Here is a 14331-nt window from a genome sequence, read left to right as displayed (position 1 = left end):
TGTCATATTCTGTGGTTTTAAAGTGTGGAATTAAATGCACATTTGGCAACAGCACAGAATGCAACATATTGCAGTGGCAGGATATGACTTTGATGAACTGGTTGAGAGTGGTGCAGTATGTGATTAATGTTCCTACAAACAATAAATTCCTTAGATTTTTTCTTGACTAAAGCAACTTCATCGTGAATTGCCTTGAGAAATCTGTAGGGCCTGTTGATGTATCTGAGATTTGTTTATATTTCACCATGAAATATTTTCTCACCCATTTCAGAAATTCAAGTCTGTTTTAGGCACAGAATATAGGTGGATAACATAATCAGATAACATTGTCTGATGACAACCAATATGCTGTGATCAAAAGCAAACAATCTTATGAGAAATGATTTCTATTTGGAAAATCCCTTAAGGTTATCGAAACAGATAAATAAAAAACTAATTAACAAGTACTGAAGTAACCAGGCCACTTGATCTCTCTGTTCCCCACTTCTTTCCTGATGCAGTGACAACACACCAGTCCAGAACAGGATCATCCAGAGTAGTACAGCATAGAGTTGGTTTCAGAAAAATATGACACTGGCAAAGCTCTCGTGGGATGTTTAAATCAGTATTCTCTGAGATTGAATGATTACTTGCAGATACAATGACAATGTTCCATCTTTGGCTTCATTTCATACCCCAAAGTTCCAGCAAAATGACATGCAGATTATTTTGCCAAGACAATGAATGTGCTCTGATATGTTATTAGAATTTATAATTGGTCAAAAGTGCAACATTACAATCATATTACAATTTTGAACTACTTATTTGCATTATTCCATTCAACGGTACTTCATATAAACTCAGTTCCAATATGGTGCCATTTCATCACAGCCCAGTAAACTATCTTATTCATATAATATGCACCCTTCAAAAGGTAAGGATTGATTCTGTTTTCACTACACTTCCAGGCCTCAAGTCCCGGGTTATGATTTCATTTATTTTCTGTATCTTTTGGTCTTATGTTAAAGGTGTGACACTGATCCTTCAGCCATTCTCTAATGGGAACAATTTCTCACTTCTCACATGTAGTTCCACATATGATATTAAGTCAAAGCTCCTCCAAGCCTCTCCCCCCCAAAAACATTTCTCCAACCCATTCTTGGAGCTATGTGGGCGGGGAGTGGGGTGTGTAGACGGGGAGGGGGTGTGTCAGCGGGGCGGGGATGTGGGGGGGGGTGGGGGTGGGGGGGGAAAGGGGGGGGGTTTGGGGAGGGGGTGGGCAGGGAGAGGGGTGTGTGGAGAGGGGGGAAGTATGTGTGGGCAGGGAGGAGGGGTGTGTGGGGGGGGGGGAGGGTTGTGGGGGGGGGGGGGGTTGTGGTGGGGAGGGGGGTGTGGGGTCGGGAGGGGTGTGGGGTCAGGAAGGGTTGTGGGGGTGAAGGTATGGAGCGACGTTGTGGGGGGGGAGGGGGGTGTCATCAGGGGTTGTTATGGGGGAGGGGGGGGTGTGTGTGTGCGGTGGGGTTGTGGGGGGGTGTGGGCGAGGAGGGGGTTGTGGGGGGAGAGAGGGGTATGTGGGTGGGGAGGAAGAGACCTCAGAGAAAAAATGGGGGAAGAGCCATGGGGGAGAGGGGGGTATCACGGGAGAGGGGAGCAGGACCCAGCGAGGGGGACCAGAGGGGAAGGGGCTGCAGCTGGCGGAGCGATAGGAACTCACAGCGGGCGCTGGTCGCTGGTCGTTCTCCTCCGCCAGGATCAGAGTCCCCGCTTTCCATTTGGTGACATCGCCGACATCTCCAATATCACCTCCCCGCCCACACACACCGTTACAAATAACAATTCCCAGAGTGCAGCTGCAGTCCGAGTCTTAGTTTGTAGAGTTGACACAATGATGCGAAAGGAATTGCAGCTTCAACTGGACAAATCCATCTTCTGGACCAATAGTGCAACAACTAAACCAAACACTTCAAAACATATGTAGCGAACAGGGTCTCTTTTGTAAGGGATGCTACCGATGTATCACAATGGAGATATGTTGGCACAAAGGAAAATCCTGCAGATGAGCCTCTAGGTCTAGAGGACTAACAGCAGACCGCTTCTTAAGGTGCAAGAGATGGATCAAGGGACCAGAGTCTCTCTGTAAGCCAGGCAGAGAACTTCACTTGGAATCTGCAATCTCTGCTAATGATCCAGAAATCAAACAAGACATCACAATGAACGTCATTGTCAATAATCCATTGAACCCCATAAACTCTCTGATCACCTATTTCTCATCATGGAGGAATCTTAAGACTGCTGTAGCTTGGTTTCTTAAAGCAAGGACAACACTCTTGCTGCTGACTCAAAGGAGAAAGGAGATTGAGACTGCTCTGAGTAGCTTTGAAAAGGATCCTGGCAAGTTAAGGAAAATGGTTGAAAAGGAGATGCAAGTCTTTAAAGCAACACTCCGCGGAGAGTGTTTATGTGCTGACGATCTTGTCCAAGCAGAAAGTGCAGTCACCTCTTTAAGTCAAAGACACAGATTCAAAAAAGAACTATCAGTACTAGAAGCTGGTAAAAATGGTATCAAGAGAAACAGTCATTTGTACAAGCTAGACCGGTGCTGGATGATGGACTTCTAAGAGCAGGTGGTCGCCTGAATAGACTAGCGATGCATGAAGAGACCAAACATCCTATTATTCTCTCGAAGGACCTTCACATATCAACACTACTGTTATGACATATTCATGAACAGCTCGGACATGGAGGAAGAAATCATATGCTGTTCGCCTCCGTACAAAATACTGGATTATCAAAGCTAACTCCGCTGCAAGAAAGGTCATAGTGCAGTCGCTGCCTCAAAAAAGCTGGCAGCATCATCAAGGACCCACACCATCCTGGCCACACACTCATCTCCCCGCTACCTTCAGGTAGAAGGTACAGGAGCCTGAAGACTGCAACATCCAGGTTCAGGAATAGCTACTTCCCCACAGCCATCAGGCTATTAAAACCCCCCAAAAAACTCTGAACATTAATAGCCCATTATCTGTTTATTTGCACTTTATCTGTTTTATTTATTCATGGGTATATATTTATATAATGGTATATGGACACACTGATCTGTTATGTATTCATGCCTGCTATATTCTGTTGTGCTGAAGCAAAGCTAGAATTTCATTGTCCTATCTGGGACACATGACAATAAACTCTCTTGAATCTTGAATATTGAATCATTTCTGTATGCTATGTAACCCACAGTTACCTATTTCAGGAGATTAAGATTTCCCTGAGCATAGTAAAGGTCTCTGAATACAGTCTCAAAATTACTTAATTTTTTTTAACACAATAAAAGCCTGCTAAAACGTTATCTGAGTGTAAGGACAATACTGTACAAATATGACCATCACCAATCAATATACACATCACCAATCAATTTTGAATCTAATTTATATTAAAATTCTAATAAGATGTTCTTCATCCTCACCAGTTCTTTCGGAACATTTCATTTCAAGGGACCCTTCCCCTGATAGATTTTGTGTATTTTGCACAAAATAATCACTTTTTACTGAAACTTAAAATAATCACTTTTTACTGAAACTTACAAACTTTTGTACTCATTCTTATATAAATGGAAAAGAATTAAAATAAATAGATGCCTCTTTTTCCAACTTCCAATTTTCCCTCATCATCAAATCGAACTATCACATCTATTCAACAGACTAGTCAATTCCATGTCTTGTTATATAGGTAAAGCCTCAGGATTCCAAACTAACAAAAATCAAATGATATGCAGTATATTAAATTACTGTCAAATTTAAATAATCATTTTGAAAATTCAACCCTCATGATAATGCCTAAATGATATGCTCTGCACTGTAACAATAGTAGCACCACCATTGACAGCCAGGTTTTCAAGCTGTCAACGTTCAAACCCTCAACAAACCTTTTTCCTCCCTTCCAAAGTTTCTAAAAATCAACTCTTTATCCAATTTTGGGTCATCTGTCGTACTATCTTTTTACAGTATTTGATGGCAAATTTTGAAGCACCTTGGGGCAATTTGATGTATTCATCTTTCATATAAAAGACTATTGGTGGTTGTGTAGATTAGAGGTGTAGGTCTGAAGCGATGAATATGCACCTTTGAATATTATCCATTTAGGGGAAAGAGAGTTATTGTTCTTTAACTACTCTGAGTGTGTTGGAGCTTTAGTAGCCCATTCAATCTTTCATATTTATTGAAGACACTACAACATAAGGGAACAACAGGAGGGAACTGTGGTGTAACTCTATCATAAATTCTCAAGGAAGCGGGAACAATGGTGAATTGCTGTCACCTGATGGAGACCGTGGATTAAAAATTGCTTTTCTGCATTTTAATCACATTAGAAGAATATTGTGAGTCGCCTTAGCATTGTGTGAAAATCACATAAAAGCAAGGCCTTCATTTTGAGCTTCATAGAATCGTGCTGTCAGGTTTCTCCCTATGGCACTGTGCTTAAAATGGTATTATCAAATTCATTGCTGCTCCCTTTTGATGCATTGCAAGCTTTTGCAGCTGCCTGCATTTAGCAGAGCAGTTGCAATCTCTGCAATCAGCTTTTAAACAGACATACAACAATACATGCAATTTTCTTCCAGCTATGGGGAACAATTGCTATCAAATGAACTAATCCTCTAAAGATGCTACGGGTATGGAACCTTGGGGGTCCGTGGAACTGTGTGGGCTAGTATAAAACTGTGTCCATAGGAAGTATCTTCTACATGTGGATAATAGACCTTTGCAAGCTCCATTCACGCGCTAATGGCATGAAGTTCCAGAGAGATATAAGGATGTGATTCCAGTCTAGAATTAAAAATATGACTCGATATCAATGTGATTATGAAAAACCCAATAGAGATAAGTTTGCATGTTGCACTACCATTGAAAACATTTGAAGGACTTTTATACTGGAAAAAGAAACTTGGCCAAACTGGTTCCATCTCCCCAGCATCCCTCCTTTATTTGGTTCCTCATCGCCTTCCTTATTTTCAGATACCATATCTACAGCCTCTTGTGTCTCCACTTATCACTTTCCAGCCTCTGCATTACCTTCATCTTCCACTTCCTCCCTGAACTCCATCTACCCACTTTTTTCACTGTCTCCTTATTTGTTTCGACCTGTCAGTCACCAATGGCTCACTCCCAATCCCAGTCTCCATTTCCCCTATCTGGCTCCATTTGCTCATAATCTTGCTCCTCCTCTTCTACTTACACTGGCAATCTTCCCTCGACAGTCTCAGTCCTGGCATTGCCTGACCCACTGAGTTTCTCGAGCAAAATCACATGGTGCTGGAGTTTCTCAGTGGGTTGGGCAGCATGGATAGAGAACATGGTGACGTTTCAGGTTGAGACTCTTCTTCAGACTTATTGTGGTCGGGGAGAGAAAGATGGAAGAGTTGTGGGGGCAGGATGAAGCCAGTCAAGCAAAAGGTGGATACAGGTGAGGGGAATTCAATGTTCATACTGTTGGATTGTAAGCTACCCAAGTGGAATATGAGGTGCTGTTCCTCTAGTTTGCCTGTGGTCTCACTCTGGCAATAGAGGAGGCCCAGGACAGAAAGGTCAGTATGGGAATTTTATTTTAGTTTAGTTTAGTTTAGAGATACAGCGCAGATACAGGCCTTTCAGCCCATTGAGTCCGCACAGACCAACGACCCCCGCACACCAACACTATCTGCACACATTAGGGACAATGTTCACTTATACCAAGTAGCCAAGTCTTTGGAGTGTGGGAGGAAGATCTCGGAGAAAACCCACACGGTCACACGGAAAATGTACAAACACAGTTCAGACAGCACCCGTAGTTGGGATCGAACCCAGGTCACTAGCGCTGCAAGCGCATAAGGCAGCAACTCTACTGTTGTGACACTGTGCCAGGAATTAAAATGGTTAGCAACAGAGAACTCCAGCAAGCTTTGGCAGATAGGGCATCAGTGTTCTGCGAAACAGTCGCCTACTCTACACTTGATCATGTTGAATTCTCCAATTTTGGGTAATTAACGAACAATCCCCACCCTCTCTTTTTAATCCCCCCGTCTCTTTCCTGTGCCCCACATGGATGTGCACCCATTTCCCTCACTATCCTGTCCCCATTTCCACTTCCTGCTGTCCCCTTCACCTACATCCCTTCCCTCACAATTAACACCTTTTATCTCCTTCACAGCCTTTTGTCTGCCTTTAATCCCTGGTTCTTGTCCATCCATCTGCAAATAAACCCTCCTCACCTGTATCTACCTATCAGTTGTGTTGGAAGGAACAGCAGATGCTTGTTTACACCGAAGATAGGCACCATCTGAAGAAGGGTCTCAACCCAAAACGTTACCCATTCCTTCTCTCCAGAGATGCTGCCTTTCCCGCTGAGTTACTCCAGTATTTTGTGTCTATCTTCCACCTATCAGTTGCCTGGCTTTGTCCAGTCCACACCACTTCCAGCTTTCTCCCCCACTACGATCAGTCTGAAGAAGGGTCCTGACCTAAAACATGGCCTATCCATGTTCTCCAGTGTTGCTGTCTGACCCGCTGAGTGACTTGGCACATTGTAATTTTTGTTCAAGATTCCAGCATCTGCAGTTCCTCATGTCTACATGTTCATCTCACAGTTTGTTTTTACCTTAATATTTCAAATCTATGACCTTTCGTCAGAACCAAGAAAAGTTGGAAATCAAAAATATTTTAAGTTGCAGAAAAGGGAGAAGAATGGAGACAACATGAGGAAGAACTGTTGTTTAAAAAGGGGTCTAAGAGTAAACCTAGCAATTATAGACCTGTTAGTTTGACGTCAGGGGTGGGCAAATTAATGGAAAGGATACTTAGATATAATATATATAAGCATCTGGATAAACAGGGTCTCATTAGGAACAGTCAGCATGGATTTGTGCCTGGAAGGTCATGTTTGACTAATCTTCTTGAATTTTTTGAAGAGGTTACTCGGGAAATTGATGAGGGTAAAGCAGTGGATGTTGTATATATGGACTTCAGTAAGGCCTTTGACAAGGTTCCTCTCGGAAGGTTGGTTAAGAAGGTTCAATGGTTGGGTATTAATGGTGGAGTAGCAAGATGGATTCAACAGTGGCTGAATGGGAGATGCCAGAGAGTAATGGTGGATGGTTGTTTGTCAGGTTGGAGGCCAGTACTAGTGGGGTGCCACAGGGATCTGTGTTGGGTCCACTGTTGTTTGTCATGTACATCAATGATCTGGATGATGGTGTGGTAAATTGGATTAGTAAGTATGTAGATGATACTAAGATAGGTGGGGTTGTGGATAATGAAGTAGATTTTCAAAGTCTACAGAGAGATTTATGCCAGTTGGAAGAGTGGGCTGAAAGATGGCAGATGGAGTTTAATGCTGATAAATGTGAGGTGCTACATCTTGGCAGGACAAATCAAAATAGGACGTACATGGTAAATGGTAGGGAATTGAAGAATGCAGGTGAACAGAGGGATCTAGGAATAACTGTGCACAGTTCCCCGAAAGTGGAATCTCATGTAGATAGGGTGGTAAAGAAAGCTTTTGGTGTGCTGGCCTTTATAAATCAGAGCATTGAGTATAGATGTTGGGATTTAATGTTAAAATTGTACAAGGCATTGGTGAGGCCAATTCTGGAGTAATGTGTACAATTTTGGTCGCCTAATTATAGGAAGGATGTCAACAAAATAGAGAGAGAGTACAGAGGAGATTTACTAGAATGTTGCCTGGGTTTCAGCAACTAAGTTACAGAGAAAGGTTGAACAAGTTAGGGCTTTATTCTTTGGAGCGCAGAAGGTTAAGGGGGGACTTGATAGAGGTCTTTAAAATGATGAGAGGGATAGACAGAGTTGACGTGGATAAGCTTTTCCCACTGAGAGTAGGGAAAGATTCAAACAAGGGGACATGACTTGAGAATTAAGGGACAGAAGTTTAGGGGTAACATGAGGGGGAACTTCTTTACTCAGAGAGTGCTGGCTGTGTGGAATGAGCTTCCAGTGAAGGTGGTGGAGGCAGGTTCGTTTTTATCATTTAAAAATAAATTGGATAGTTTTATGGACGGGAAAGGAATGGAGGGTTATGGTCTGAGCGCAGGTATATGGGACTAGGGGAGAATACGTGTTCGGCACGGACTAGAAGGGTCGAGATGGCCTATTTCCGTGCTGAAATTGTTATATGGTTATATGGTTATATATGGTTAACTGTGGATTAGGTGAAAAACAGGTGAGACTGAAGGACACTAGTGATGATGCCAGCTTAGAAAGAACATTGAAGACTTGATAATGGTGGGCAATCCATCTCAGGGAGATGAAAATAGAAGTGTACAAATGTAAACAGAAAAGAAGAGAGAATGTGCAAGTAAAAATGTTTGGAACTGTTAGATACAAAGAACTGCTGATACTAAACAGATGCTGGAAATCTGAAGTACAAATAGAGATTAGTACAATACAGCCAAGCATCCATGTAGCAAAATAAGCAAATTTAATAAATCAGGTTAATGATCTTTCATCGGAAATGAAAAGTCTAGTCATATGAAATTGTTAAATTCAATGTAATATACGAGCGATTATTATATTTTAGCCATTTTGTTGACAGGAAGTCAATGACAGAAGATTCATAAATACTGCACTATTTTCTCAGTTTTGTGTTTGATAAGAAAATATTTAGATTGTTAGAACGAAAGCCTGTGGGGACTTTGCTGCAAACAGACATGACAAAACAATGCTGCTTCAAAACACTGGAAAAACTTTATGTTTATTATTGTTTGTAGATGTCCATGGTGATGATTATGAATCATCATTTTGTTAATACTTAGACTTCATATTACCAGTGATGTGATTTTTCATCCAATATAATGATCTGTAAAATGGATAGACAACAGCAATATAAATGGCTAAATGTGGCTAGTTTTTTCAGGGCAAATGTTTCCAGATGGTGAACATTTCTTACATCAGTTTAATGATGTGTTAAGGATGTCCATAACTAAATCATGAAATGACAGTTATCCATATCTATAACTAATTAATTTCTTAAAACTGCTTCATGGATCAGTTAACATTCATCTTTTCTACACATTATCAAAATATCTTGGAATTGTTTGTAAGATCTACTTAACTTTTTTGCATGATTTAAGGTCATCACTTCAAAGGAGTTTCTAACAGTATCAAAAAACTGTTGAGAAATTGGAAGCAAATAGATGGAGGGCTCTTTATTCTGTCACATCTTTATCATTTGTTCAAAGGGGAGACTATATTTGGGATCTTCTCCTATGTCAAATGAGCACATAATTGTGGCTCTAAATATTTTGTGCCAATGTGCTGGCAATTAAATTGAAGATACTTTAATAATTTGAATCAATAACAATAGGCAACAATCTAGCTTAAGTAAATAATATGTTTATTAGAATAGAATAGAATAGAATAGAATAGAATAGAATAACCTTTAATAATCCTTTACAGGAAATTACAGTGCCACAACAGCTTCAAGACAGACATAACACCACACATTTCAACAGATATCTTCAATACATAATAAGTTAAAATGTTTGTGCATTATAAAACCTTATAGCAGCTGGTATACAAGACTTCCTATGTCTCTCCGTTTTGCACATTGGTGCAATCAGTCTCTGACTGAAGATGCTGCACTTGATCACCTTCAGGGCGTGGAGTGGGTGAGTGGGGTTGGTCATTATTGAGCCTAGTTTTTTCAGAGTTCTGGCCTCTGCCACCTGCTTGACCGTTAGTTGCTCTGCCCCAACCACTGAGCCGGCCTTCCTGATCAGCTTATCCAGTCTGTTTTTGTCCGCTATTCGGGCGCCTTCTCCCCAACAGGCCACAGCAAAAAACAGAGCACTGGCCACCACTGAATGGTAGACACTGCACAGTAGGGGTTGACAGATATTAAATGACTTTAGCCTCCTTAAAAAATACAGTCTACTTTGTCCCTTCCTGTACACCGCCTCCATATGACTCTTCCAGTCCAGCTCACTGTCAAGCTGCACACCAAGGTACCTGTGGTTGGCGACCACCTCCACCTCAGTGCCCCTGATGGTGATTGGTGTTGGTTGAGTCCTCCTCCTCCCCCTCCTGAAATCCACAACTATCTCCTTCGTTTTTTTGGTGTTGAGATGGAGATTATTGTGTGCACTCCACTCCACAAAGTTGTTAATTGTGTCTCTATACTCCTCCTCATTGCCCCCTTTGATGAGGCCTACAACAGCTGTGTCATCTGAAAATTTCTGCAAAAAGCAGCTGTTGGTGTTATATTGACAATCCGCTGTGTAGATGGTAAACAGGAATGGAGCCAGCACAGTTCCTTGTGGAGCCCCTGTGCTGCTCATGATGGTTAGATTCACATGTAGGTATGTATGTATGTATGTATCAGCATGTGACCATTAAAGGTCCTGAAGATGTTAGTTGAAGGACAATAAATAAAAGGATGTGAACATTTAAGAATGTAAAAAGAGTGGGGGATATTGCATGGGAATAACACTGCTAAATATTACAGAATCACTGAACATACTATATTACCCTTGTGAATGCACATATTAGACTTAAAACATACCACATTCATTAAATGTTCTATCTTAGTGCATCTTCTCAGATCACTCATTTTCTTTTTCACGTTTCAGGCCTATGTATGGAGCCTGAACATCAAACTCTTGACCAGCTATTGTTTTTATTGCATTTTCATAATTGATCAGCCAGAAAAAAAAATAGAGCTGTGTACTTGTTCTAATGAGCAGTAGAATTACTAACTCAGTGTTGTGATCAATTCAACTATAAATATTTGTTTTAAAAAGTATTCAGTCTGGTGGCATTCTTTCCACTCGTGTTGCTGAGAAGGTTCAGTGGAAAACTGTAACATTGCTCACCAAGAATCTGGCCTAATTTCATGGGCACAGAATCACTTTTATAAAGAGTAATAGATGTTGGCTAAGAAAGCACATCTGGAACTGTAAACGTTGGAATCTTAAGCAAAACACAAAGTGCTGGAGGAAGCCAGTTTTAATTAAAATGGGAAATCCTGTAAATACTCAGGTAGCATCAGTGAAGAGATCTCCGAAGAATGACTATGAACTTCAATGTGCCTGATATTTTCACTCTCTATCCCAATCCTGATCCCTCTGTCTTAGGCTTTCTACATGTCCCAATGGAACTCAACATAACCTTGAGGAACAGCACCTCATCTTCCAAGTTAACACAGAGAGTCTTTAAGACTTAACAAAGAATCCAACAATATCACATCAGCCACTTTCACTATGAATAGATTTGCGGATGCTGTTTTTTCTCTCTCCTCTTCTGGCATATGTTATTTGTCTCCTCAATTTATTCCTCCTCTAGACATACCTAATCATACTCATTCAGCCAGAACCTCCACCACCACATGTGTCATTCAGTCTCCCTTGAACTCCACTTGATTAGAGATCTTCCATTTTGTTCTCTTCACTGCTTCCTGTTTTCCCCATAGTCTAAAACTTGGTTCCTTTTCTAACTTTTCCCAGTTCTGATGAGAGATTTTTAATTTGAAATGTTAACTGTTTCTTAAACGTTGGACCTGCTGAATTAGAGGGGTAAAGTTTAAAGGAGATATGTGAGGCAAGTATTTTAACAGAAAGTTGTGGGTGTCTGGAACATGAGGCAGATACAATAATGGCATTTAAGAGGCTTTTGGATAGGTACATGGATATGCACACGCCTGGGTGATAGAGGGATATAGATCATGTGCAGGCAGGGCAGATTAGTTTAACAACATCATGTTTAACATGGACATAGTGGGCAGAGGGCTGGTTCCTGTCCTGTACTGTTCTATGTAATATTTCTAGCATTTACTATTTTTATATTGATGTTACAGCCAATGCAGTGTTTTGTTTCTGAATGTTACTTTTAAAGTTCTCAGCTAGACAGCATAATACTTGAATAAAAATAAACACAATTCAAATTTGAGATGATCATCGAGGTCTGAAGAAGGGTCTCGACCCAAAACGTTGCCTATTTCCTTCGCTCCATAGATGTTGCCTCGCCTGCTGAGTTTCTCCAGCATTTTTCTCTACCTTCGATTTTCCAGCATCTGTAGTTCCCTCTTAAACAGTGAGGTAACCTTAATGGGCAGGTGGTGATGTTGGCTGTTGTCACAACTGTGATTTGGCCATTGTGGCCTCCACAGTTGGATAACATTCTCAAAGTTGGAGTTGGAGGAATTGAGTGAAATCCAGGTTAGCCGGGAAGTGGTGTTGGGTAAATTGAATGGATTAAAGGCCGATAAATCCCCAGGGCCAGATAGGCTGCATCCCAGAGTACTTAAGGAAGTAGCTCCAGAAATAGTGGATGCATTAGTAATAATCTTTCAAAACTCTTTAGATTCTGGAGTAGATCCTGAGGATTGGTGGGTAGCAAACGTAACCCCACTTTTTAAGAAGGGAGGGAGAGAGAAAATGGGGAATTACAGACCAGTTAGTCTAACATCGGTAGTGGGGAAACTGCTAGAGTCAGTTATTAAAGATGGGATAGCAGCACATTTGGAAAGTGGTGAAATCGTTGGACAAAGTCAGCATGGATTTACAAAAGGTAAATCATGTCTGACGAATCTTATAGAATTTTTCAAGGATGTAACTAGTAGCGTGGATAGGGGAGAACCAGTGGATGTGGTGTATCTGGACTTCCAGAAGGCTTTCAACAAGGTCCCACATAAGAGATTAGTATACAAACTTAAAGCACACGGCATTGGGGGTTCAGTATTGATGTGGATAGAGAACTGGCTGGCAAACAGGAAGCAAAGAGTAGGAGTAAACGGGTCCTTTTCACAATGGCAGGCAGTGACTAGTGGGGTACCGCAAGGCTCAGTGCTGGGACCCCAGCTATTTACAATATATATTAATGATCTGGATGAGGGAATTGAAGGCAATATCTCCAAGTTTGCGGATGACACTAAGCTGGGGGGCAGTGTTAGCTGTGAGGAGGATGCTAGGAGAATGCAAGGTGACTTGGATAGGCTGGGTGAGTGGGCAAATGTTTGGCAGATGCAGTATAATGTGGATAAATGTGAGGTTATCCATTTTGGTGGCAAAAACAGGAAAGCAGACTATTTTCTAAATGGTGGCCGACTAGGAAAAGGGGAGATGCAGCGAGACCTGGGTGTCGTGGTACACCAGTCATTGAAAGTAGGCATGCAGGTGCAGCAGGCAGTGAAGAAAGCGAATGGTATGTTAGCTTTCATAGCAAAAGGATTTGAGTATAGGAGCAGGGAGGTTCTACTACAGTTGCACAGGGTCTTGGTGAGACCACACCTGGAGTATTGCGTACAGTTTTGGTCTCCAAATCTGAGGAAGGACATTATTGCCATAGAGGGAGTGCAGAGAAGGTTCACCAGACTGATTCCTGGGATGTCAGGACTGTCTTATGAAGAAAGACTGGATAGACTTGGTTTATACTCTCTAGAATTTAGGAGATTGAGAGGGGATCTTATAGAAACTTACAAAATTCTAAGGGGTTGGACAGGCTAGATGCAGGAAGATTGCTCCCGATGTTGGGGAAGTCCAGGACAAGGGGTCACAGCTTAAGGATAAGGGGGAAATCCTTTAAAACCGAGATGAGAAGAACTTTTTTCACACAGAGAGTGGTGAATCTCTGGAACTCTCCGCCACAGAGGGTAGTCGAGGCCAGTTCATTGGCTATATTTAAGAGGGAGTTAGATGTGGCCCTTGTAGCTAAGGGGATCAGAGGGTATGGAGAGAAGGCAGGTACGGGATACCGAGTTGGATGATCAGCCATGATCATATTGAATGGCGGTGCAGGCTCGAAGGGCCGAATGGCCTACTCCTGCACCTAATTTCTATGTTTCTATGTTTCAAAGTGTATTTAAACAACCAACATTTGGTCAAGTGGATGTAGATTTGGATATATTCTTGCTTGCTATTTTGGAAATGGAAGAACATTTAAACCTTGAAAAGGTGATGGTGAGCAGGTATAAATTGATAAGTCTTGCAAACTTAATTTCCTCAGGACGTTTTTCACACTTTTACTATATGTCTCGGTGCTGTAATAGATTTCCTCAAATGTTTAGTTTTGAAGTAAATTGGGAGAGATGGGTGGAACTCAGGACTTTTAATGCTGACCCCAGCCAATGGAGGCTTGCAGACGGTTTCTGTCTCTTTAATAGTGGACTTGGAAATGATAAGAGGGGGGGTGTTGAAATCTAAAGGTAGACAATCACGCAGAATTCAACCCTTAAGTTCAGGAAATGGATATTGGATGGGGTTATTAGAATGATTTATGTGATTGTGGGGGTATGGGCGGCCAGTGGGTTTGGCTGAGGCTGGTGTGTTTTGCCTGGGCGCCCCGTGCCTCCCCTCGTGGGAGCAGTGAGTGGCGC

This window comes from Leucoraja erinacea, chromosome 26 (assembly GCF_028641065.1).
Source record: "Leucoraja erinacea ecotype New England chromosome 26, Leri_hhj_1, whole genome shotgun sequence".
Taxonomy (NCBI): Eukaryota; Metazoa; Chordata; class Chondrichthyes; order Rajiformes; family Rajidae; genus Leucoraja; species Leucoraja erinaceus.
Note: the sequence above shows the minus strand (reverse complement) of the source record.